This window comes from Cherax quadricarinatus, chromosome 48 (assembly GCF_038502225.1).
Source record: "Cherax quadricarinatus isolate ZL_2023a chromosome 48, ASM3850222v1, whole genome shotgun sequence".
Classification (NCBI taxonomy): domain Eukaryota; kingdom Metazoa; phylum Arthropoda; class Malacostraca; order Decapoda; family Parastacidae; genus Cherax; species Cherax quadricarinatus.
Window position 1 is genome coordinate 25777518 of NC_091339.1, and position 26592 is coordinate 25804109.

The 26592-nt window shown below is 44.1% G+C and overlaps 1 protein-coding gene across 32 annotated transcripts in view; it reads right to left on the reverse strand.

The window, feature by feature from the left end:
* The window catches only part of LOC128696092 (collagen alpha chain CG42342), a 672233-nt gene that overhangs the window by 206474 nt on the left and 439167 nt on the right, over nt 1–26592 (reverse strand). The gene's annotated exons all lie outside the window — the stretch shown is intronic.

Genomic DNA, 26592 nt, shown 5'->3' on the forward strand with positions numbered 1-26592 from the left:
GAGTGCACTAGCTCTAGTACAGGAGTGCCAGGAAGATAGCAGGAACTCCTGAAGCTTGCCGAGTTGTATATATATATATCCCAACAACTGACGTCCTGAGTGACAAGCTGGTAGACATCATCCATACAGGAAAGTGCTGCTCTCCCGTCATACTGTTTACACAAACAAGTACACAACATCACAAACAGGCCAAGTGTCTATCGACAAGTGCCTTTGACAACTGGTAACTAAGACACCCACACACTACTACAACACCCACACACTACAACAACACCCCCACACACTATTACAACACCCACTACTACACCAACACCCACTACTACAACAACACCCACTACTACAACATCCACACACACTACTACAACAAACCCACACACACTACTACAACAACACACACACTACAACAACACCAACACACTACTACAACAACACCAACACACTACTACAACAACACCCACTACAACATCCACACACACTACTACAACAACACCCACACACACTACTACAACACACACACACACACTACTACAACACCCACACACACACTACAACAACACCCACACACACTACTACAACAACACCCACACACTACAACACCCACACATACTACTACAACACCCACACACACTACTACAACAACACCCACACACACTACTACAACACCCACACACACTACTACAACACCCACACACACTACAACAACACCCACACATACTACAACAACACCCACACACACACTACTACAACACCCACACACACACTACTACAACACCCACACACACTACTACAACACCCACACACGCTACTACAACACCCACACACACACTACAACACCCACACATACTACTACAACACCCACACACACTACTACAACACCCACACACACTACTACAACACCCACACACACACTACTACAACACCCACACACACTACTACAACACCCACACTACAACACCCACACACACACTACAACACCCACACATACTACTACAACACCCACACACACTACTACAACACCCACACACACACTACAACAACACACACACACACACACACACACACTACAACAACACACACACACACACTACAACAACACACACACATACTACTACAACAACACCCACACACACTACTACAACAACACCCACACACACTACTACAACAACACCCACACACACTACTACAACAACACCCACACACACTACTACAACAACACCCACACACACTACAACAACACCCACACACACTACTACAACACCCACACACACTACTACAACAACACCCCCACACACACTACTACAACACCCACACACACACTACTACAACAACACCCACACACACACTACTACAACAACACCCACACACACACTACTACAACAACACCCACACACACACTACTACAACAACACCCACACACACTACTACAACACCCCCACACACACTACTACAACAACACCCACACACATTACTACAACACCCACACTACTACAACAATACCCACACACACTACTACAACAATACCCACACACACTACTACAACAACACCCCCACACACACTACTACAACAACACCCACACACACACTACAACACCCACACACACTACTACAACACCCACACACACTACTACAACACCCACACACACTACTACAACACCCACACACACTACAACACCCACACACACTACTACAACAACACCCACACACACTACAACAACACCCACACACACTACAACAACACCCACACACACTACTACAACAACACCCACACACACTACAACAACACCCACACACACTACTACAACAACACCCACACACACTACAACAACACCCACACACACTACTACAACAACACCCACACACACTACAATAACATCCACACACACTACTACAACACCCACACACACTACTACAACACCCACACACACTACTACAACAACACCCACACACACTACAACAACACCCACACACACTACTACAACAACACCCACACACACTACAACAACACCCACACACACTACTACAACAACACCCACACACACTACAATAACATCCACACACACTACTACAACACCCACACACACTACAACAACACCCACACACACTACTACAACAACACCCACATCAAGAAATAACATACTCTAAATTTCCTTTATGGTTGGAAAAGATTTACTTTTATTTCGTAAAATTTAGTATTTGTTTTTAGCACTGGTACCAATAATTAAATTCAGGGAAGATGAATGTGATGAGATGGTGTGAGTGTTACCAGGAGTGTGTAGCGTGGTGTCGGCACCACAAGTGGTGTCACAACTGATGTATGGTTGTTGGCAGAAGTGAGGATAAGTGTAGGCAATAATTCCCACATGAGCGATGACAGCACTGCCATAAGTAACTGCTGACAGTGCCACTGTTAGTATTTTGACAGGAATGTTGGCAGTAGCTCTGTTGACAGCGCTACTGTTAATATTTTGACAGCAGTGTTGATAGTAGCTTTGTTGACAGCGCTACTGTTAATATTCCGACAGGAATGTTGACAGTTGTGATTATGCCACTGTTAATATTTTGACAGTGTTGATAGTAGCTGCCAACAGAGCTGGCAAACACCAACAGCAATAGCAATATCGTACCAGTATCCAAGGCGCTTCCCAACAACTCAACTGAATTGCAATTATCGTTAGTCTGCGTGCAGGAAACGCTAGCAGTTTAATCGTTCTAGCCATCAAGAGGGAGGTCCAGTCAGAGACCGAGTACCGGGGGAGATGATCCTTTGGCATTGTTCACAGGTAATGTTGCCGTAGTTACCAACCTGACGAACATTATCCATTCTGAGGGACATACCACCTCAAACACTATTCGTTCAAGGTTGGACTTGTTACACCATCTTTAGGTTGCTACTACACCTACCTTCTGTAGAAGCAGCCTGCCATGTAGGCGGAACGTTTCAACACGATACCCAACTGTTGTACATGCGTCTTACTCATCAGCTTGTCGGTATTTTATATTATTTTCAACATGCACGAATAATAACAATGTGCGTCGATAGACAAATACATCTGCACGTAAGAAAAAATCCATCTGTAAGACCCTAATGACTTACTGTCGACAACAGTGACGGAAAGGATACGTTGCAGAACAAGCTTTTCTTGGGGCAACGTCTCGCCCTTTGTAAAGCTTTATCGATGACTTGATAAAGCCTTACACACAGCAAAACGTTTTCCCAATAAAAACTTGTACCATTTCATATTTGTGTTCTCTTTTTACCTATAATTTAATGATAAATTGTCCTGGGATCATCGCCCCCGTGGCTCGGCTTGTTCCTGCATTCTCGTAGTAGACTGGGAACCGGCCTGACACTGTTTCTGCATTGTCGTGAAGACACTGGGTATCGGCTTAATACATTGCTCCTGCATTCTTGTAAAGAAGATACTGGGTATTTTTACTCTAAGAGTAATGAGGGACGTCAGAGCGCAGACAACACGACAATGACCATCATAACTTGCAAGTCAATAAAAAAAAACTTTATTTGTTTCTCTTGGATCATGTTAAGACAATCACAGCACAGTTTTTTTTTTTCTGTCTGAACAATGACAACCTTTCAACCTCTTGCTCCTTAAGGAACGTGTTCGTTAGGCACGTTCTGTTCAGCATCTATGATCTCCCGTGGCGTATCCCTAAGATACCCCAGGTGTGTTACACAACCTGCTCACTGGAGAGAGGAGCAGCTTACGACGTTTCGGTCTGACTTGGACCATTTACAAAGTCACAGTGTGACTTTGTAAATGGTCAAAGTCGAACCGGAACGTCTCTGTAAGCTCCTCTCTCCTATGTGCCGGTTATTTGTGTACTGTTCCAGTGACGGTATTGTGCCTTTGTGTTTCAAGTGTGTTCCTCACTGTTTCTCATTCATCACTACCTTTCTCATCCTTCCCTCAACCCCGGCTGTCAATTATACCCTTTGCAAATATAAATAACTTAATAAATATATAAAGATAAATATATGGACCGAAAAAACACGCAATGATAAATGGAAGGAAATGGGCGTAGTGGACAGGCATGTCGACGAGGCACCATAACTGGCTGTGATACCCATGTATAGAGGGGTAATTGGTTGCTGATTAATGTGGGTTAATGGCGGGTCACTCCAGACTCATTTTTTATATGGAGGCTATATGAGGAGAGGCGAAAAAAAACTCTACAGACTCTCTCTCACTGTTTGTCACCGCTAAGTTCTTTTACACAACCAGACTCCTGCCAAACACCACAAAGCCGACAAACAAGATAATTTTCTCCTAGCCTGAAAATATCCAAACATTTGCAAGCAAACTAGTCCCAGAGCATGAGTTATTATGAACTATGAAAACAAAGTGAACCTAACGACCATGGCAGAGGTCAACGACATGGAGCAGCATCATTAGAGGAAGTGAAAGGGACAGACTGCTTCAAGTGTAATGGCTTGGAATAAGCGTACATATATAACCCCTCAAAAAAAAGTTACTGCGACGTTAAGCACTTTTCAGTCTTAGAGCGGTAAGGAAGAGTACTGAATATATATGCGGGGCAAACCTCACAATAATACACAGTTTTAAGAATAGGCATGACAAGATCTAAAGGCCACAAACCAGAAATGCCATTCGTTGAAGGTAAAGAGGTGGGGTCATGAGCCCCAAGCCTCGACCCCCCCCAAACACAAATCCGTGAGTTCACACAAGAAGACTTGTCCCAGAGCTGAGAGGAATGCAATATGAGGAGACACTTGAGGACGTGAACCTCGCGACCCTGAAGAAGAGACTCAGGGGGACACATGATTAAGTCTACACAATTCGAAGACTTAAACAAGAAAGACAGAGAGCAGACTGTTTGAGGAGAGGACAGGGACAGACTGTTCAAGAGGGAAGACAGACAAACTGACTGTTAGTGAAGAGGAGACAAGGGGCCACAGGTGCTAGCTAAAGACAAAAATGAGCAATAAGTGTGCTTCAACTTATTATTTGTCTCAGTAAGTAAAATGAGCCACAGAAGGCTATACTGGAAGTAAAATCCACAGCTTCAAGATTCGGTATGATAATGACTGCAAGGCAAGAATCCAGTAAAACCTGGTACAACTTTATTGGCACACCCACAATTGGAGGCAGAAATCTCTACAGCGGATCAGCCGGGCTGTGGCTCGTACGTTGGACTGCGTGCGGCCAGCAGTAACAGCCTAGTTGATCAGGCCCTGATCCATCGGGAGGCCTGGTCATGGACCGGGCCGCGGGGGCGTTGATCCCCGGAATAACCTCCAGGTAAGCACTATTTCATATTAGAATTATTATTGGGAAGAGCTAAATTCGTAAGGGTCTTATAGCTCCTGGGTAATCTGATGTGTTCAAAGGTGGGAGAAGGTACCTCCAAATCCTTGCATCAAAAGCCTTTGAGCAGCTTAACATGGCGCTACACCACCACTGATAAACTTACATGCATCCTCGGCTTATTTTTCTGCTTGTCTACACTCGTGGTATTTACCTGATTAGAGGACCAAGTCTGGCTGCCTTGTTTACAAGGTACCTGTGCTCAAGGTGACGGCAGAGGGACAGGTGAATGAATTGAAAGTGACTGAAGGGTAACAGGAAGAATGACTGGAACAGATATGTAACAAACACTGATACCAAGTATCAAATCATCTAATCCCACTGATGAGTTTAATTCATGGATTTATTCATTATTTTATCCAATAAACTTACTCGACTCAATCCAGAGGATCATTCCGGCCACCTGTCTATTCATCCATTTATAAATTCGTCGCTGACTGAGCTCTGCCACCTGGCCGCCCACTAAGATAACATACCCCTGTATTAAGTTACCCCAGCATACCCATGTATTAAGTTACCCCAGCATACCCACGCCATGCAGAAAGGTATCCCAACATACCCACGCCATGTCTTAGCTACTCATCCGTTAATCCACATGGTTGTGGAGGATGGAACTACTGACAACAATGCTACTACCACTACCACTATCCCCACCATCACAACCACCACCGAAAAAATTTGAGCCGCCTTATCTTTCTCATTAATTCCTAGCATGAAGGATACGCCTGGAGCTGTCCACCTCTGATACCTGTAACCCACCGTTTATCCTTATTATCCTTCTCTATCCCACCAACATACCTATTCCCCATTTCTCCTCTATCCCCTAGTCAATGTTAATAAAATAAAAGACTAGCCTTAATTATTCCCACCCCATGACTTCGAACATCTAACTTACTCCTTTCTTTCATAGAGGCTCCTTGAAGATGATAATGAACCACACTCACTAATGACTGCCTTGGCATTAACCAGGTTAAGTCCCCTCATTAGATCCAATAAGTATCTTCTTAATTATTTATTCTAAATATATGAACGTGGTAGTGGAAGTCTGAGTGTGTACAGTTCGAGAAGCTTTGTAGTAGCGATATTCGTGGTACAAGTAGTCATAAGAGCAGACAGAAACAGTAGAAGCACCAGTAGCATAAACAGTAGTAATAGTAGCAGCGTCAACAACAATAAGAGCCCCGCTAAAACAACTGTATTAGTAGCAATAGTAGCCTTAAAGCACCGAGGCCGTGACCTCTGGCATGATGACTAAAATATCTCTTAATCTACACACACACACATACAAAATGTGAAAGTCTGATGCCTAATCTGTACAAAAATAGAAACTTGCTAGTCAGAAATAAGGTCGGAGGGGCAAGATAAACAGTGAAAAAAAAAACAGAGCTTAGCACTTATGCATTAGTGAGCCAAAACAAACAAGAAAATTGGTTGTAAAAAATAAGGTGGGTGTCTTCAAAGGGAACTCTGCAGGTGATGCTTGATCAGCCAGATTGTGACAGCTAAGTACGTAGCAACTAAATGATCCCTAGCCTGACTACATCTAAGGAGGTAATGTAGTTTTTAATCAGGTTTGAGGTAACATCCGGAGCATAACCATAACCACACACAAACATTATCTCAGTCCACAGCAGGATTCGAACCTGAAAACTCGGCATCAGAGTACACAGTACTTTATTCACACACCCAGACTGGAGTCTGGATTCGTGGATCAAGTACTGTGTGGAGTTTGCAGGCTCGAATCCTGTTGTGGACTGAGAAATAATGTTTGTAAATAATTTCGCCTGTTAAGCATAACCACATATTACTGTTATAAGACTCGAGAATGGATTAGCTAGTAAATACTATTTAGGAGTCTTGGGGAAAAGAAGTCATTTTTGCTACTGTTGAAGCCGTGGTTATACCAAAAAAAAAAAAAAAAAAAAACAGTGCCAGCGTTTAGGCAAGCCAGGGAACATTAGCTCCTGAACCCGTGGAATCAATGATATATTTGGCAAGTCATCCTTAAAATAAGTGTTAGGCTTCCCTCACACAGTCCTCATTTCTGACTTAGCCTATGGTGATCCTAGGTAGTCGTTCAGATTTCTCGTTAAGTATGAGAGCAAATAAATAATTACAAACATGTTGGAGAGCTGATATCTTACCATTTTAAAGGAAGATGCGAATCTAGAAGAATTATATTGGGATGGAGAGAACAAGAGTCTTCCAGCACGGTATCATCACTGTCTTAGAATCCACCGGTTCTAAAAGTTCCAATTATCCATCCTATAATCTCGCTGGCCAAGGGTATAATCTGAAATTACAGTATATCAGGCTAAACAAGTTGGTGTTCGCTGGAGGGGAGTTGGACCGGCTGTGTGTGTATGTGTGTGAGATACTTGGTCTTACACCAACACCATTACCGCCACTAAGCGGAAGACAGCGAATTCTACAACAGAGTAAGAAACAAGTGACAACAGCAAAAGACGAAGATATCTGAAAGATTGTTAGGCAAGACACATATGCAACAGTTAGGCAACTTTATTCCGAAACGTTTCGCCTACACAGTAGGCTTCTTCAGTCGAATACAGAAAGACTGAAGACGCCTACTGTGTAGGCGAAACGTCTCGGAATAAAGTTGCCTAACTGTTGCATATGTGTCTTACCTAACTACCTGTCGGTATTGTATGCCATTTTGAGGTTCATATCTGAAAGAATAAAAGAATCAGTACAAGTAATTCAGACATCAGAAGTGCAGTGCAGACTTTAAGCAAATAAAAAACTGAACCAGGAATTTACAAAAAAAAAATATTAAATACGAAAGCAGGTGAAAAATTTATTAGAGTATAAAACAATTAAGTCGTTGGTGCTCGGTAAAGCTTTATTCGAAACTAGCAAATGAAAATTCAGAGAAAATGTGAACATATCAAGTTCTCACTATTGTTTGAAAAAAATTTTTTAAAGAAAAACGTATTTTAAGCCATATGCTAAAAAGAATTTTTTATAAAGGTTAAACAGTGAATTTCTTTCAAAATTAACTGTTTATATGAGGATTCCTGTGCTGTGCTACTGTTGTCAAGAGGGAAATAAGTAAATTTTATACTTACTCATTTTGCATGCACTTCGTGTTAATACACTGAACATACTGATATTAGACTCTTGCAAAGACTACGTTAGGTGATCATTTTTTTGTCTTTCAGTGCCCTTAAAACCATATCCTAATGGTCTAGCAGGTGAGAGATAGAAGCATCCTTCTTTAAACCCACACTGGCGTAAAACTACCAGAGTTCCTCCACAACCACACAAGAGATGACTGTAAAGGATCAAGTGATATGACTGAAGGAAGGAGGAACACTGGTGGAGGACAACAGAGAACCACGTTAGTATCTTAACATTCGTGGGAACATTCACAGAAGAATGTGGGAAGGCACCTGAAAGCAGATGTTAAAACAGATCAACCAGAACAAGAAAACCTCAACACAATAAAGGAAAAAGTGATTGAACTACAAACTGGGTTGGACATGACAGGAACACTGAGGGAACATAGAATGTGTGGTACCTGAATTACAGCCTGGCTGGCATCACTGACATGAATGTTAACCACAGCTGCTGAGTGCGAGGCGAGCACCTGGAGAGAAGATTTGTCATGGAAAACCAATACGGATTTATGGACAGAATTGCAGAGATTAAGCAATAAAGACGAAGATGGGTTGCCTCTGTCTTCCTGGGTTGCAAACAAGTGTTTGACGCGGAACCCCACAAGCCAAGTGGAACAATTGGGTATCTTTATTGTCGAAACGTTTCGCCTTCTCTGCAAACTTCTTCAGTCGAATACAGGGGTGATTAAATACTGGAGACTAGGAAAACTAATTTCCTTGTTCTACAAAGCTAGAAAACAGGGAACCATTAAATGGGATGGGGGTATTTGGTGAAGGGGAAGCCCCTCAGGTTCCTCCCGACCACAAAGGGGTTTTGAGGGACTGCGGCGTTGTCATGCTTCTGCTTCATGTCTTAAATAAAAGTTAATTAAGTTTTAACCTACTAGCAAATTTAGCACCTAGACTAAAACTGTAGTTTAGATAGTCAAGTTAGACTACGAATATAGGGGTAAACAGCATCAGTGAAACCACTCTCACCACTGTTAGCAGCATTGCCAGGCACCCCCTCCCTTGTAGAAGCAAGTGCTCACCAAATCATTCACGAGCACTGAGTCGAGGCTAGCAGGCTCTAGGTGAACAGAATGACACTAACAGAGTCAGTCAAGTGTGTACACACACACACACACACACACACACACACACACACACACACACACACACACACACACACACACACACACACACACACACACACTCCTCCACAGAGACAGCAGAAAAAAAAGTGGAGAGGTAAAGATGAAGTGATCAGTCCCTCAGTCTTGAAGTAGTTTTGAAGTCGTCAGTCCTTCAGCCTTGAAAAGTGTTCAACTTTATAATCCGACACAGTCTATTGTAGCCTCACACTGACAAGATTCTATGTAGAGAAGAATACCTCAACACTGAGGGACTGATCATCTCATTTTTCTCTCTCCACTACTGCTGTTTCCAGTATTTAGTTACCTCTGTATTCGACTGAAAAAGCCTGCAGAGCAAGGCGGAACGTCTCCAGAATAGATATACCCAAATGTTGTACAAGTCTTATTCATTTGCTTGTCGATACTATGTACCATTAGTATGAAAAACTAATTCACAAAAGCTAAGATACTCCAACAGATGAAGAAATACATGAAAAACGGAAGAGTAAGGGATGAGGCATTAGAATGAGCGATGTCAAGGTCCCTCAAGTATTAGTGCTGGCAAATATTTGTACTATTCCTCATATTTGTAAATGACAACCCAGAAAAAAATCAATCCCCTTGTGAATTTAGTGCTGATGTAAAATTAAAGAGGATAGGAGTAAGAGAGAACGGAGACAGGTGCCACTGACGGAGTGCTCAAACAAGTGACTGTTGGGTTTTAAGCCACCAAATAAATGTCAAGTCACGCAGATTGAGGGATGCAGAAGGTAAAAAGGAAATAAGTACAGTGTAGGAGAAAAGCTACATATAACAGTGAAATCAAACAATTTGGAGGTTAACATCTACAATGTAACTTCAGCATTAAGTGACTGAAACAAGGAATCTTTCAAGGTATTACGCACCACTTGTATCAGACCCAGCGTAAAGCAGATGCAAAAAAACAAGGATCAAAGGTTTGTAATCAAATTAGGCATGGAACTGAGATGAATGCGCTGAGACCGGAGAACTTTAACCTGACTACCACAGAGGAGAGAAGAGTCTGTGACAGACAATCTCACATAGAAAATACACAGAGGATTTGACAGAGCAAATATGAATGAACTGTTTGAATTGTGAGAACGAGGAAACAGAGGGGAGAGACGATAATATATTAAATGACAAGGACGTTTGACAGAACTCTTGAATATCAACAAGGTAAAAAAATGACATGGACTGGACAAGGAGGTGGTGGTGACAAACTCCGAATACAGAGCACAGTACAGGTGGGGTTAGAACCCATGGCAAGCGAGTCTTAAAACTCCAGGCGAATGCGTTTGTTTGCAATCATGTTACGATTTCGTGAGTCCATATACAACTTTAAGAGTATATATGACATGGACGAAGAGGCCAGAACCAGAAATACCGGTCAACGTAGTTTAAGAAGTGAACGCAAATGTAGAGAGTCGACCCCTACAATACAAATAACAATGCACAAGCAAGGCACACTGACAATCAATAATAAAGGGTAGCTTAAAAAACAATCACAGCAAATTCTGAAGGGTTCAGCGCAAATTCGATGTCTAGTGGTCCTAATCTTTCCCGCATCCTCCCCTATTAAGGATAAAAATGACGTTCATAATGCTTCACTGGGAAACTGGAATACTGGAATGCCTGGAATGCCATTCCAGGAATGTTATAACATTGCCTCTAGCTCCCCTACATACTCTGGAGGGGATGTGCGCGCGCGCGCGCGAGAGAGAGAGAGAGAGAGAGAGAGAGAGAGAGAGAGAGAGAGAGAGAGAGAGAGAGAGAGAGAGAGAGAGAGAGAGACAGACAGAGACAGACAGACACAGACAGAATGTTTGATCCTGTGTTTGTTCGTAAACAATGCAGAATTATTGAAAATAAAAACTTCGAGCATGAGAGAACGGAAACAACCTCCGGGAAGACAGACAAATTATATAGTTCTAACAAATAACTAAAGAGAGAGATCGATTCAAATGAGTGCAACGTTATATACATCAGTGAAGGAGAGAGAACGAATACAAACCGGGAGAAACTACATCTACAAAAAAAGGGATCTGGAGTGAACATTATAGCAACTATATGTCTTCGGAAGCCTGTGCATGGAGACCAAATCATAAAATAACTTTCACGAATCTTAAGAATCCTTTAGGAATCATGAACGCAATACGATGGACCAGATTGGAGTCCCGCTCAACCAAGCACGTTCAGAAGATCGAAGTCTAAAATTCGCAATGGACCCGTCCCTGATCTGAGGAATTTGCAATCTGAGGAGACACTAGAGGCAACAAACTTGAATAACTCTGAAACAATTATAACATACGGAATACTCAAAAGAATTAACATAGCGGATAGGACAAATAAACCAGAGAACCAGAAACACTGAGATATAAATGGACATTAGGAACTACCTTTTCAGCTTCAGGACGATGGATATGTAGAATGAACTAAAGAAGCCAGAGACCAATAATGTCAGTCGGCGAAGCTTATGAGGTGAGTTCAGAAACTACGCGCCCACACCACCTCCACGATACCTTTAACGTCTAAACCAACGCCACACCAGCACCACCACCACGCCTGCATCTTCAAGCTCACCCCACCTCCACGCCAACACCACAACACGCTCACACCTCCACAAGTTATGCATCTGGAAATGTGGCAGTGGGCCGTCGAGGACTCAGGCACGAGAGGAGGAATGGGCGAGGCGCTTTCCAGGACGTCTGCAGAAATCAGGAGCGGCAGCAAGTAAGCTGATCTTCCTGCATGAGTATTCGTGTCTAGCTCAGGTGTCTCCGGAATACCTAGAGTGCCGTGGGGAAGCAGCGGGAGGGAAGGAAGCAGGCCAGGAGGATAGACAAGACTGGGAAAACATGCAGGGGTAAAGTGTGAAGGAGGCAGTGACGGTAGTAGAGTGAAGGAGGCAGTACGACGGAGGGTGGGACGGAGGTAGTAGGTCCACCTACCTGGAAGTTGTTCTGGGGGATCAACGCCCCCGTGGCCCGGTCCTCGACCAGTCCTCCCGGTGGATCGGAGCCTGATCAACCAGGCTATTAATAGTCGCAAATAAGGGAGGTTCCATAATGCTGGTGAGGGGCTCTTGATCTAGGGAATTTAATCTATGCTCCAGTTCTTTGAATTAAGTCTCAATACCTTTCACCCCCCCCACACACGCTCTGTGTAATCACTATGGGTTTAGCGCTCCCCATAATAATGATAATAGTGGCGGATATAATTAAGGTCAGGGTATGGTCTAATATTCCACTATTTGCTGCCTTAAGGCGAAATTATTACAGGGATTTAATAACTCATTTGCTCGAGACTGTTTATCCGGACTGGCGGCTCCTGGAATTCTCTCTGCTGTTACAATATTTGTTATATTCTTCCACTCGACATGTCTTAAGTTGAAATCACACACGCAGGGGAAGGCTGAGACATGCGGGGCGAGGGTCGGAGACATGCGGGGGCAAGGGTCGGAGATATGCGGGGCAAAAGACGGAGACATACAGGGGCGGGGAAGAAGAGAGAAGCTATATGGGGCGCAGACATGCGGGGCGGGGTGTAGGGACGGAGACATGCGGGGCGGGGTATTACTCCACTTATCACACAGGAATGTGCACATGACACTTCTCGACATCAAAACCCACTCTCCTGTTTCTTCCCCAACCTCCTCCCACTCCCTAACTCCCTTCTTACTATCCCTTCATCTTTCTCTCCCACCCCAATCTCCTCTTCCTTCCTCACTTTCCTCCAACCCACCACACATATTGAGTGACATTCCCTCTATATTGGAGAAAAGACAGAGCTCACTGTGTGACACTGAACAATGTTGCAAGTCACTGCGACCTGCGTTAATCCCTACTGATAATGTATTGCATTTATATGTTTACAGGGAATTCTCTCTCTCTCTCTCTCTCTCTCTCTCGCTCTCATGACAGTTTTAGTGATACCAGAAACAGTAGCAATAGGAGTACCAGTTGAAGGATTATAAAATAATAATAATGTCGCAGAAAAGTTTGTCGTAGTAGAAATTAGAAGTGAAGAAGGAAGACCCATAACTGAAGTTATCAATTAATGTCTTTGAAAACTGATATAATGCATTAAGTATTGCCTAAGTTGGGCAGCCGGTGGTAAAAAGCGGCGGGGACACCTGACAGGTGATACACCACACCTTTAATTACTGCAGCCCACACCCCTCTACACCCCCACCCAGCACACCACCAGCTGCAGCCCACACCCCTCTACACCCCCACCCAGCACACCACCAGCTGCAGCCCACACCCCTCTACACCCCCACCCAGCACACCACCAGCTGCAGCCCACACCCCTCTACACCCCCACCCAGCACACCACCAGCTGCAGCCCACACCCCTCTACACCCCCACCCAGCACACCACCAGCTGCAGCCCACACCCCTCTACACCCCCACCCAGCACACCACCAGCTGCAGCCCACACCCCTCTACACCCCCACCCAGCACACCACCAGCTGCAGCCCACACCCCTCTACACCCCCACCCAGCACACCACCAGCTGCAGCCCACCCCCCTCTACACCCCCACCCAGCACCCCACCAGCTGCAGCCCACACCCCTCTACACCCCCACCCAGCACACCACCAGCTGCAGCCCACACCCCTCTACACCCCCACCCAGCACACCACCAGCTGCAGCCCACACCCCTCTACACCCCCACCCAGCACACCACCAGCTGCAGCCCACACCCCTCTACACCCCCACCCAGCACACCACCAGCTGCAGCCCACACCCCTCTACACCCCCACCCAGCACACCACCAGCTGCAGCCCACACCCCTCTACACCCCCACCCAGCACACCACCAGCTGCAGCCCACACCCCTCTACACCCCCACCCAGCACACCACCAGCTGCAGCCCACACCCCTCTACACCCCCACCCAGCACACCACCAGCTGCAGCCCACAGCCCGCTACAATCCCACCCAGCACACCACCAGCTGCAGCTCACACCCCTCTACACCCCCACCCAGCACCCCACCAGCTGCAGCCCACACCCCTCTACACCCCCACCCAGCACACCACCAGCTGCAGCCCACACCCCTCTACACCCCCACCCAGCACACCAGCTTACACTCAAGAACCAGTAGAACGCACGAGAGACAGAATCATTTACTGTAAATATAATGCAAAGCGTAGCGACTTGCAACAATACCCAGTGTTTCACTCAGAGACTTGCAACAATACCCAGTGTTTCACTCAGACTTGCAACAATACCCAGTGTTTCACTCAGACTTGCAACAATACCCAGTGTTTCACTCAGCGACTTGCAACAATACCCAGTGTTTCACTCAGCGACTTGCAACAATACCCAGTGTTTCACTCAGCGACTTGCAACAATACCCAGTGTTTCACTCAGCGACTTGCAACAATACCCAGTGTTTCACTCAGCGACTTGCAACAATACCCAGTGTTTCACTCAGCGACTTGCAACAATACCCAGTGTTTCACTCAGCGACTTGCAACAATACCCAGTGTTTCACTCAGCGACTTGCAACAATACCCAGTGTTTCACTCAGCGACTTGCAACAATACCCAGTGTTTCACTCAGTGACTTGCAACAATACCCAGTGTTTCACTCAGCGACTTGCAACAATACCCAGTGTTTCACTCAGCGACTTGCAACAATACCCAGTGTTTCACTCAGCGACTTGCAACAATACCCAGTGTTTCACTCAGCGACTTGCAACAATACCCAGTGTTTCACTCAGCGACTTGCAACAATACCCAGTGTTTCACTCAGCGACTTGCAACAATACCCAGTGTTTCACTCAGCGACTTGCAACAATACCCAGTGTTTCACTCAGCGACTTGCAACAATACCCAGTGTTTCACTCAGCGACTTGCAACAATACCCAGTGTTTCACTCAGCGACTTGCAACAATACCCAGTGTTTCACTCAGAGACTTGCAACAATACCCAGTGTTTCACTCAGACTTGCAACAATACCCAGTGTTTCACTCAGAGACTTGCAACAATACCCAGTGTTTCACTCAGAGACTTGCAACAATACCCAGTGTTTCACTCAGAGACTTGCAACAATACCCAGTGTTTCACTCAGAGACTTGCAACAATACCCAGTGTTTCACTCAGAGACTTGCAACAATACCCAGTGTTTCACTCAGAGACTTGCAACAATACCCAGTGTTTCACTCAGACTTGCAACAATACCCAGTGTTTCACTCAGCGACTTGCAACAATACCCAGTGTTTCACTCGGAGACTTGCAACAATACCCAGTGTTTCACTCAGACTTGCAACAATACCCAGTGTTTCACTCAGACTTGCAACAATACCCAGTGTTTCACTCAGACTTGCAACAATACCCAGTGTTTCACTCAGACTTGCAACAATACCCAGTGTTTCACTCAACTTGCAACAATACCCAGTGTTTCACTCAGCGACTTGCAACAATACCCAGTGTTTCACTCAGAGACTTGCAACAATACCCAGTGTTTCACTCAGACTTGCAACAATACCCAGTGTTTCACTCAGACTTGCAACAATACCCAGTGTTTCACTCAACTTGCAACAATACCCAGTGTTTCACTCAGCGACTTGCAACAATACCCAGCGTTTCACTCAGACTTGCAACAATACCCAGTGTTTCACTCAGAGACTTGCAACAATACCCAGTGTTTCACTCAGACTTGCAACAATACCCAGTGTTTCACTCAGACTTGCAACAATACCCAGTGTTTCACTCAGACTTGCAACAATACCCAGTGTTTCACTCAGACTTGCAACAATACCCAGTGTTTCACTCAGACTTGCAACAATACCCAGTGTTTCACTCAGACTTGCAACAATACCCAGTGTTTCACTCAGACTTGCAACAATACCCAGTGTTTCACTCAGACTTGCAACAATACCCAGTGTTTCACTCAGAGACTTGCAACAATATCCAGTGTTTCACTGAACGTAATATGTCCTTAAATATAAAAATCCTTTTGTGTGTGTGTGTGTGTGTGTGTGTGTGTGTGTGTGTGTGTGTGTGTGTGTGTGTGTGTGTGTGTGTGTGTGTGTGAGCAAGTGGAATGCTCAGAGGGAGGAGGGAGTGAAGGGAGATCATCATACGTGAATATAAATGTAACAAGACAATGCTCATGGGGGTGGACAAACCCACAGGGATGGGGGGAAGATTTGGTTCGGAAAGGCAGTACACATTTCCTCGATGCTTAACATGCAGGAACCAGGAGCTCTTGCTCCACCCTCACAAACACAGGTGAATACAGTTATGTGAACACATAAGTAAAACACATACGAGATTAAGACACGTGCAACAAGTGGATATATATCTGGAGAGTTTATCTGGAGAGAGTTCCGGGGGTCAACGCCCCCGCGGCCCGGTCTGTGACCAGGCCTCCTTAGGTCAGTGTCCCAGGATGCGACCCACACCAGTCGACTAACACCCAGGTACCCATTTTACTGATGGGGAACATAGACAACAGGTGGAAAGAAACACGTCCAATGTTTCTACTCTGGCTGGGAATCGAACCCAGGCCCTCACCGTGTGAAGCGAGAGCGTTAAGTTAAACAGAAATGATATATGAAGATAGTAAGATGTAGAAATCAGTCCCTCAGCCTAGAAGCCGGTGTTCAGTACCTTAGTTTTGGTGACTAAAGAATAAGCAGGAAGATGGACCCATATGTACTGGTGTCAGATGAAGTGCAGCAGTTGAAATCATCGTTACAAGTGGGCTAGACCCTACTAGTGGAAGTAGTTACTATATACTATTATATTTATGATATAAACACATACCTCACCTGTGTGATGCAGGACAACACCTGAACATAATTACCTTCCGCTCACTGGCTTTACCTCTGCAGGAAAATTCTTGATTATTCAAGACGCTATTTTTTTTTATTCTACGCAAGACCAAGCACTATTATGTATACACAAGTGTACGTGTGTGTACTCACCTAATTGTGGTTGTAGGGGTCGAGACTCGGCTCCTCTGTGTGTGTGTGTGTGTGTGTGTGTGTGTGTGTGTGTGTGTGTGTGTGTGTGTGTGTGTGTGTGTGTGTGTGTGTACTCACCTAATTGTGGTTGTAGGGGTCGAGACTCGGCTCCTCTGTGTGTGTGTGTGTGTGTGTGTGTGTGCTCACCTATTCATGGTTGCAATTATCAATTCACCTCTACAGGTCCCGCCTCTTCGGCTAGTGTGTATCTACCCTTCAATCCTAACTCTCAACCACCTTAGACACTGACTTTCGTATTTCAATTTGTTTAATCCTATCTACCCCATCAATTCCTCTTAATTTTGTATGTAGTAATGTGTCCCCCTAGTCAGTCTATGTGCCGAAACTGACAATTAAATTTATAAAAAAAAAAAAAAAATACAGGAACCGAGTACTTAACCCCGCAAATGCAAATCGGCGAGTACAAATAATGATGTATTTCTACAAGTACATGATACAACTTATACAGGTCATAACTTGCATCAGTGACAATGACTAAGTCCCTTGTTATGCAGAGCATTTCGGGCAACTTAGGATAATCATGATCCCCCAGGATGCGACCCACACCAGTCATCTAACACCAAGTACCTACTTGCTGCTAGGTGAACAGGGACAGCAGGTGTCTTACGGAAACACGGCCCCCACCCCCTCCCCACTGTTTCCACCCGTACCGTAGATCGAACCACGAACCACGGAGATGAGTGCGCTAACAGACCTACGGGACAGCGCGCGCGGGCACGCGTGCACATACACACGTAGAAAATCCAATCAAGCCACTGAACACCAGCCAACAAAACCTCTCGATAAATAAGAAATGGCTGATCAACAGCTCTATTGAAATTTAATTAAGACCGAGTGAAAATATCAGTTTGCGGGGGGGGGGTGGAAGGGGGAAAGGGGGGGGAGCCGAGATCTGTGATAATCCTCTCAAGGAACACCCGCACCCACGGCTCTTAGTGAGGGAACCTCGCCAGGCTGCCAAGTCAAGAGTGGGAGGAAAAGGAACAGGAAGGAAGGAAGAAGCAGCGGCAACAGGGAAAGGAACAGAAGGGAAACGAAAAGGGAGGAAGAACTGTAGGCGAAAAGGAGGAAGAAGGGGAAGGATGCGGGCGAAGGAGTGGGGGAGAGAGAGAGAGGGAAAAAAATAGGTGAAGACAACGGAAAGAATGATGATAATGAAAGTGCCATATTGGGAGAGGAACTAGCAGAGGGGAAGATAATGTAGGTTCACAATAATGACCAAGCACTAGATCAATCCTTGTACTTGGTATCTACCCGAGACAATTTACGGTGTTTTTCCTCAGTGCCCACACCCACTGCACCTACGTTGGAAACTGCGTGCTGCCTCCACCAACAATCCGACTGATCAAACTTTGTATCAACCGGACCAGGGGAGCGATGGCCTCGGAAACTTGGGTAGCAACCTAAATTCACCGATAACTGAATTACAATTAAGGTAACAACCTGAAGAACTGCCTTCACTGAACAGGTAGTTAATGACTGTACTGATTCATTACTCTCCACATCAGTGGATCACACCATCTTCCACCTGTCGAGTAACATGTACGATCTTAAGCTCTGGTGCTACGTATAGCGACCGCATTAGGAAAAACAAACTTTATACACCCTTATTTACAATAATAAAATTCCTTCATATATGTATATTCTGCATTACGCCATTTTTATTCATATCTATTAATTCTAAACATTAAGATCGTCCATCAAGTTCAAAATACAAATGGAGAAAATATTACCATACACAACACAAAAAATACCTACCAATACAATAATTATATATAATATCCAAATACCCATTGCTGCAATGAGGCAACGAGTACTCTAAGAGCACGGCAAGTGTCAGTGGTCCCCGACTCTTAAACGCACTCCCTTCGTGCAAAAGAGGATTTACCAACAAACTTCTGGCTGTCTTCAAGAGAGAACTCGACAAGTTCCTCAATCAGTTCCTGACAAGCGGGGGCTGTGGTTCGTATGTTAGACTGCACTGAGGCCTGGTCTGGGACCGGACGGGGCAGGATTGGGGGAGGGGGCTTGACCCCAGGAAGTGTCCTTCAGGTACACTTCGCAGCCTAACCCTATCCAAATTTATCATTCTCTTATTAAATATACACAATTATTTATAGTTATCTCTAAGCTGCAAAAGCTGATTCGGTCGAGTGGAAACATGGCGACCATTGGTTCAAATTTCTGCACTCTCTCTTCAAAAAACAAAATATAATTATTTCTTACTGAGAACCAAACTGTTGCACTCTCACACCTTCCCTGCAACATAATATTCACATGCAATACTAAGACGTTTTATCCAAAATATACTCTATACTCACCCACCCTTGTTTACATATAAATGACCGGTCGTAATTTTTTTCTAAAACAGGCAGATACTCACATGCTCTTTATTTATAAATCAAATACAATCCCCAGATAGTAATCTGCATAGAAGTGAAGATGAATCCTGCTTGAGCGCGCTCATGGATAGGTTTCCAGGAGTCGAGGTGCAGTTTGGACTTCTGAGGATATTCCAAAGAATCTCCCGTAGGATCTTCGAGGTTTCTCCGTAAAGGTCTTCCTCCCAAAGCTCTTACACCCCACCATCAACACCAGGTGGCTGGCTGCTTTACATTCTAGGCTGAGACAAGCCAAAATATAACGTTCATTAAAATCCAGAGTGAAACAATGCCAAAAAAGACCCAACAGCCGGACAATACTGAAAAAATGAGAATACTCTCTAAAATAAAAACAAAATACGACGAAAGGAAAGCTCCTAATAAATAAATTTAGCAAAAAATACACGGGGAGCGAAATACACCAAGTGGGGGAAACCTGACAGGCTGGAGTTCAATAGTAGAGATAAGAATGAGGAAGTTGTGGAAAGTTAGGCAGGCGTTGTGAGAAGACAAGCTCCAGCAGCACCGCCAGCACCAGTGGTGATAGCAGCAGCAGCAGCACCAGTGGTGATAGCAGCAGCAGCAGCACCAGTGGTGATAGCAGCACCACCAATAACACGAGTGATAACAGTAACACCAAGAGCACGAGTAGTGGCAGCAGCAACACCACCAACCTCCACCTATAACTACTGTACTATTTCCAGGTGTTGAATGACATCTGCTGGCCCCTGTCTCTTAACTAATCATCTGACTCTACCGATTCCTGCTCTCCAAGGTCCGATCATACCAGCATCTGAAGCTGTGTAATGTCTACCACTTCCATTGAACAATAAAAAGTATTTCCTACCTTTCCTGTGGCTCGAGTGCGTCTGTTGGTACAATTTCTTTCCAGTGCCTCCATCTCCTCGCTTACCTTTACCTCTGATATATCTTTAACGAGTTCCGAGTTTTTTTTTACTCCCGGAGCCCGGCCATGGGCCAGGTTAGTCTAGTGTTTGCTTGGCCAACCAGGCTGTTGCTGCTGGTGGCCCGCTGCCCCACATATCCATCATAGCCTGGTCGATCTGGCACCTGGTGAAGATACTTGTCCAGTTTCCTCTTGAAAACTTCAACAGCCCTTCACAATCCACTCTACCCTTCACAATCCACTCTACCCTTCACAATCCACTCTACCCTTCACAATCCACTCTACCCTTCACAATCCACTCTACCCACCACAGAGGGAACACAGCCACGTTTTAAATGCATTTTCTATCTTTTATTTCATGCTATTATGTAAAGCCATTAATTTTGAAATATAATCTGGAGCAAAAAAAAACAAAGTGGTTGGTGGAAAAAAGGAGGAATAGATTATTCTACCAAAACATCATTAGTATTTATAACACTGGAGTTTGTGTCTTAATGGTGCCTCTTTGTCCTCTCTTTTAGGAGTGTTAGGGTGAGTTCCTTCAGATTACTTCTGTGTCAGTAATAAATTATTTGTCAAGGTACATGAAAGCCATTCTTAGGTTAGTTTTGCTTATGTCACTGAGGGTTAATAAGATGACAGACACTTCTAGCGATATATTTGCTGACATACTTTCTTACTCACAGATCTTTTCCTTTGTACGTTCTCTACAGTCTCTCTTCCAAGGCTGTATTCCATTCCTGGTCTTCCCATTTAACAAGATTTAATTATATTAGTAACTTTCTTTTATTACCGTTTGCAGCTTCTCCAAGTCATCACTGAGCAGGTGGTGGAGGCAGCAATTGAAGTAATGGTGGCGAGATATCATCCGGGGGTCAGTCCCATCAAAGTCGAGTCGCAAACAAGGCCTCCTGGTTGACAGATTGCCCAATTTGGTACCACAGCCCGGCCAATCAGCAACTAATTTCAACTTATTAGGCTCCCTCTTGAAGACAGTTAAGGGGCGAGGTGTAGAGTAAGGGTACAAGGAACACTGTACTACAGGACTGGTGTCTTCACTACCAGAAGATAAATAAACTCCAGTAACTAATTACTGTAGCTTCGTATAGGAGCCGCCAGGACACTTCACTCTCCTAGTGGTACTTGATGTAGTACTAAAACTAACAACCTAACGTGCCTAAAAGTAGCACAGTAAACTAGCCTGCCTAAACTAAGCCTAACCTGGCTACAACACACCAACCTGACCTTACTAAAACTTATGGAAAATTTAATCAAACTAAACTTCACTGATTTCCATGAAGCAGACGAATCTTCAGGAATTATCATCATTACTGATATTTATATGCTTATTTTTTTTTCGATTATGTTACGAAAATATAATGTATTTTTCTTTATGTACGGCACGCCTATCATATATTCCACATATGTTAGATATTAAACAACGTGGAGGTTGTGTGGGTTTTGATATATATATATATATATATATATATATATATATATATATATATATATATATATATATATATATATATATATATCGTGCCGAATAGGTAAAACTGGTCAATTAGCAAGAACTCTTAAAATTGTCTTTTCGAAAAATTTCTCTTGTATGTTTAAATATATTTTTTTCATTTATATTAATGTAAAAATTAATAATTTTGTGCCAAAAGAACCTTAGAAAACTTACCTAACCTTACTATAACAAGCTCAATTTAATTTAGCCTAATCCAACTAAATACATTTAAGTTTACAATAGCTTCAACACAATGAAATATATATTCTTCGTTATGTTCAGAATGATTTTTACGAAATTACCGAGTACACAAATTTTCGGTTGCCCTTTTCGGCAAGAAGAGCATTGTTATTTAAGCTAAAATTGGTGTATCAGTCCTTTGCAGTTATATCTGCACACACACAGGCTGACAGGCCTGTGTACCAGGAATTTGGACTAACAGCTGTTTCAGAATTTATAATTATAGTCTTAAATAAGCGCTAAACCCATAAAGGTCCCAGAATTTATAAGACTAATCTAAAAATGTCCCCAAAATATTCTCTAGTCAATCTTCCTTTTTTTCCCTCTTGCAAATCACTATTCTTTTCCGCCTCTACGATAGTTCTAAACTTCACCAGCACCACCAACTATCCCCACCAGCACCACCAACTATCCCCACCAACCTTCCTCCCCACCAACACCACCAACTATCCCCACCAACCTTCCTCCTCACCAGCACCACCAACTATCCCCACCAACCTTCCTCCCCACCAACACCACCAACTATCCCCACCAACCTTCCTCCTCACCAGCACCACCAACTATCCCCACCAACCTTCCTCCTCACCAGCACCACCAACTATCCCCACCAACCTTCCTCCTCACCAGCACCAACAACTATCCCCACCAACCTTCCTCCTCACCAGCACCACCAACTATCCCCACCAACCTTCCTCCTCACCAGCACCAACAACTATCCCCACCAACCTTCCTCCTCACCAGCACCACCAACTATCCCCACCAACCTTCCTCCTCACCAACACCACCAATTATCCCCACCAACCTTCCTCCTCACCAGCACCACCAACTATCCCCACCAACCTTCCTCCTCACCAGCACCACCAACTATCCCCACCAACCTTCCTCCTCACCAGCACCAACAACTATCCCCACCAACCTTCCTCCTCACCAGCACCACCAACTATCCCCACCAACCTTCCTCCTCACCAACACCACCAATTATCCCCACCAACCTTCCTCCTCACCAGCACCACCAACTATCCCCACCAACCTTCCTCCTCACCAGCACCACCAACTATCCCCACCAACCTTCCTCCTCACCAGCACCACCAACTATCCCCACCAACCTTCCTCCTCACCAGCACCACCAACTATCCCCACCAACCTTCCTCCTCACCAGCACCACCAACTATCCCCACCAACCTTCCTCCTCACCAGCACCAACCACTATTCCCACCAGCCTGTTCATATGCACCACAACAACACCCTCTTCACCATCATTCTTGCTTGTACCACTACAACCGCTCACCACTACCCCTGCAACACTCCACCAGCCTGCACAATCAGTGCCTGGTCACGTTCGGCACACAACATATGGTCTAGGTCAACCCTTCCCATCCCCACCTCATCCCCCTGTCTATCCCATTCCCGCCCCTAATCCCCCAGACCAGACAGCGGGAGGAATTTGTGTTGATATATGTATTATCTCACTGTGAGCAACATACACACCTCAGCTTCCACACCCACATCTGACCTCCATCCTACCTTCAGGCTCCTTTCTTACTCAGAATAGATTAGGTGGAAGCAAACGTCAATATAATTTTAACAGTAGGTATGATTTGGTATTAGTGGCCATGAGTAAGTAAATTGTTTCAATAAATGTTGCAAGTGGAGAATTTATGGGTTGAAGTGTTGTTGTTGAGAATGAAAGCTACACTAGCGTGAAGTGGTTACCGTCCTCCCTCTTGCAATCATGTCTTCAAAACATTGAAGTCTTCCACTTCAGGCTGACACATTCAACACTGAATGAGACCCATCCTGCGTGATGGAATATGACAGTGAAAACATAGTTTTTCTTACCACTGTGTTGCATCATCATTGCTTGGTAAACTGCCAGGGACATCAAACAAAAACACAGACCCAGAGTTTGTAAAATTTAATACAGTAATAAGGGCGTCACCCTCAACAATTTCCAGCTATCAATTGTATCTTACAAATTTGTACAAAAGAAACCAAGTCGAACTAAACCATATGCCATGGACCAGATAACATTCCAGCCAAGTTCCTGAAGATGTTGCCTAAGAACTGAAAGTGCCCACACCTCACAATCAATTTATCCATCATAGCTAATACCGTACCGTACCTGAAGTAAGCAATGTATTATCTGTTAAGTAAATTACACTAACATCCTACCAGATTGGTAAACAAGGCTTCAGGGGATCTTATTCAAAGAATACCTTCTTAATTAACTTGATGGATTACACAAGCACCCAAATGTGAAAATGGAATTTCAAAGGCATGGATACTTTTGATTCACGAAAGGGTGTTTTATACAATGAACTATAACACGTGTAAAAAATTATCGGCATAGACTCTGTAAACTGAAGTAAAATCGCCTGAACAGGAACGAATCATCAGGGGTCAATAATACAGAGCGAGATCCCTTGCCTATAACATGTGGAGTTCTACAGGAGAGCAACCTGGGTCCCTTGCTCTTCTTGTGTTATGTAAATTGCATGTCCATTAGTGTTAAGTGCACACTCCTATTGTATGCAAATGACAATGTTCTCTTAGTGTCAAGAAAATATTCACAGGATATAGCTAAACTTGAATGATTCGCCGGTACATGATCCGGTCCGAGTCTTTTCCAGATAAATATAACTAAAATATTATAACCAACTAAAATCTATTAAAGATTTAATGTAAGATCAATTAATTAATTAATGATTGCTTTTTAAATATAATTAAGAATAGAGGATGTGAAGCCATCTATGTCTACGTAAAAATAAAACTATGTAACTATATTCGACTGGGTTATGCTAAGTGCAGTTCTATATAATTTACTAAGTAAAATCATTGTCAAGTTTAAAATTATTCAAAGAGCTAAAAAAAAAAATAATTAGGATTAGACTATTTTTGAGCACTGTTATCCATGAGAGGTTTCAAGTCTCTTCCATCCTGGCAAACTGTCGTACGGGCAGTTTACTGCACCAAGGTACTGCTGCCACACCAACCAGTCACCATATACTCACCACTGCAAGTGTTGTGACTCCGAATATACAAAACAGAAAATCGACAGCAGACACGGAATTATAATGACAAACTATCAATACATGTGACAAACCTGTGACCTGTTTCACGGGTTATTCTAACCACGAAGCCCAGCTTGAGGTCAGGCTTGCCTGTTGACCTTCTGATCAACAAGGCTATTGTTGTTAACAGCTCGACAGCACTACCAGACTATCATCACTATTAACAACCACTATCAACCACACCCTTGGCAACACCATCATAGCTAAGCTTGTTCTTTACATTATGACAAAGTGCTCTACATTGTGGTAGAGAGTACCGACCATGACACCATCGTAACAAACTACCCCGACTTATAACTACTACATACCACCAACAACCCAGAGGCTAAAAGCACTACCACGCCTACCATGCAATCAAAAAGGCGAAATTCACTATAATATAGAGACGACATGGATCTTACATACATTATAGCACTATTTTGTTCATATGTGCTAATAGCACTGCTGTCATATTTCATTTCAATTATGTAATGGCTGAGTGATGGGGCGCACTGTAAGGGAGGGAATGTTGGAGGTTAAGTGTTGAGGGTGGGGATGGGTAGGTGGGCGCTTATGTGGGTACTGAGGGAGGGTGTCAGAGTGTGGTATTAGTACTGGGAGAAGTCTGGCGAGCTCTATGTAGCGTGTTACTACCCAATTCTATGTGATAGTTACATAAACCATACCACGGGCGGGATTTGAACCCGCGGTCAAAGAGTCTCAAAACTCCAGACCGTCGCGTTAGCCACTGGACCAGCTAGCCACAATAAGATTCATCCAATTAGGTATATTTCTTATTGTGGGTAGCTGGTCCAGTGGCTAACGCGACGGTCTGGAGTTTTGAGACTCTGACCGCGGGTTCAAATCCCGCCCGTGGTATGGTTTGT